A 2,345-nucleotide genomic window follows, 5' to 3' on the forward strand; every position below is an offset into this window, starting at 1 on the left:
CTCTCTCTCTCTCTCTCTCTCTCTCTCTCTCTCTCTCTCTGCCAGATGTGAACAGATTCTGATGCACAGGTGACCAGGTCCACAGCATGTAGTATGTATGCACACCATATGCCTGTATTATGTATGCCCTCCACATGCCTCCTGTATTATGTATGCCCTCCACATGCCTGTATTATGTATGCACTCCACATGCATGTCTGGTGCCCATGAAGGCCAGAAGAGGGTGGTGGGTCCTCTGGAACTGGAGTTACAGATGACCTTGAGTCACCCTGTGGGAGCTGGGAAACAAATCCAGGTCCTCTGAAGATCAGCCATTAACTATTGAGTCATCGCTCCAGCCAATTCTCAAATTGTTAATATTTTATCGCATTTGTATGTTTCTCTATAAAAACATGTAAGTGGATGTATTGTAGTTGAGCATGGGGCTTTATACATGGTGCACAGAATACATGCAGGCAAAACATGCAAACACAAACAATAAAAATAGATATCTCTAGAGGAAAAACTCTGAGAATAACATTTAGACCTAACACCTTTTAACGTAAACTTTGTTTTTTGACAATTTCATACACCAAATGTTCTGGTCCTTTCTCATTCTCCTCCTCCTCCAAATAACACCCTCCTCCCTAGATACCTCTCTCTCCCCCCTATTAACTAGCTTTAGCTTTAGTGTCCCACAGAGTTTAAGTATGGCTGTCTGTGTAACCTTCAGATTGGACTTTCATGAGAGATTGCTGGGTTCACCAGTGGATACACAACTGGTTTACAGAGATCATTCAAGAGCAGCCAGGGTTACTCAGAGAAACCCTGTCTTGAAATACCAAAACAAAAACAAGCAACAAAAAACTGGCTAGTTAAGCCGGGCGATGGTGGCGCACACCTTTAATCCCAGCATTCGGGAGGCAGAGGCAGGCGGATCTCTGTGAGTTCGAGACCAGCCTGGTCTACAGCGCTAGTTCCAGGACAGGCTTCAAAGCCACAGAGAAACCCTGTCTCGAAAAACCAAAAACAAAAAACAAAAAAAACCTGGCTAGTTAAATAAGAATACTGCTCATTTTGGGTTTGTCTAACCTTTTCTCTCTACTAAACTAATGCTATTTGCAGTAAAAACACAGGGAAGTGCTATCTGAACTCAGGGAATCAGACCAAGAGCAGAAATGCTGGTCTGGATGACGCCTGTGACTCTATCTGCCCTGTAGCTCAAGGCTGCTAAGGGTCTCTAGCACTGGGTTGCTACTTTTCCATGGTGATGAATAACTGTACAAAGAGACTTTTGAGTGTGCATATGCCTAAAGTATTCTATGCAAGAAACTGATATGAGTTGACCATGGTGATGCACACCCTTTGATCCCACCACTCAGGAGCAAGACACAGAGGGATCTTGGAGTTCGAGGCCAGCCTCACTGGTCTACACAGTGAGATTCAAGAGAACCAGGGCCTATATAGTCCCTATCTCAGAAGGGGGAAAAAAAAGAATTGATACGATCAATTTTCTGGATTTTGTGTTTTGCTTTGTTTCTTGAGACAGGGTTTCTCTGTGCAGCCTTGGATGTCCTGAAACCAGCTCTGTAGACCTCAAACTCAGAGATCTGCCTGCCTCTGGCTCCCAAGTGCTGGGGGACTAAAGGTCTGTGCACAGCCAGCACTATCGCCGAGTGCTTTGTATCTGTGTATATGTGTGTTTGCTTTTTGTTTTTTGTTTTTTTTTTAATGTGCTCTGGTGTTTTGCCTGTATACCTATGTGAGGGTACGTACTGGATCCTGAAGTTAGAGACAGGTGTGAGCCACCATGTGGGTGCTGGGAATTGAACCTAGGTCTTCTGGAAGAACCACCAATGCTCTTAACAATCTCTCCAGCCCTTTTGCTGTTTTTTGTTTGTTTGTTTTTGTTTTTGAGGCAGGGTTTCTCTGTAGCTTTGGAGCCTGTCCTGGAACTCACTCTGTAGACCAGGCTGGCCTCAAACTCACAGAGATCCATCTGTTTCACTCTCCTGAGTGCTGGGATTAAAGGTGTGCGCCACCACCTGGCCTTTTGCTATGCTTTTAAGACAGAGTCTCATGGAATACACAGGAACTGGCTCTGTGGTGGATTACCTTGAATTTCTGATCCTCTTTCTTCTGCCTCCCGAGTTCTGGGTACAGACATGTGCCACCAGGACCAGTTAGCTCTCTGTTTTTAACTTGTAAGAGGGTACACAAAGGCAAACCAGCAAATTTAACCTCCTGCATCCCCTCCCTGTTTAGAATGCTGAGCATGTGCCTGAGGCCTACTTTATACAGGGCTGGGGGTTCTATACAACTGATACAGGGCTGGGGGTTCTATACAACTGATACAGGGCTGGGGG

General features: G+C 45.2%; 1 protein-coding gene across 3 annotated transcripts in view; it reads right to left on the reverse strand.

The window, feature by feature from the left end:
* The window catches only part of Rnf41 (ring finger protein 41), a 29,820-nt gene that overhangs the window by 13,143 nt on the left and 14,332 nt on the right, over nucleotides 1-2,345 (reverse strand). The window lies entirely within an intron of this gene.

The sequence above is a fragment of the Microtus ochrogaster genome, unplaced genomic scaffold (genome assembly GCF_000317375.1).
Source record: "Microtus ochrogaster isolate Prairie Vole_2 unplaced genomic scaffold, MicOch1.0 UNK99, whole genome shotgun sequence".
NCBI lineage: Eukaryota > Metazoa > Chordata > Mammalia > Rodentia > Cricetidae > Microtus > Microtus ochrogaster.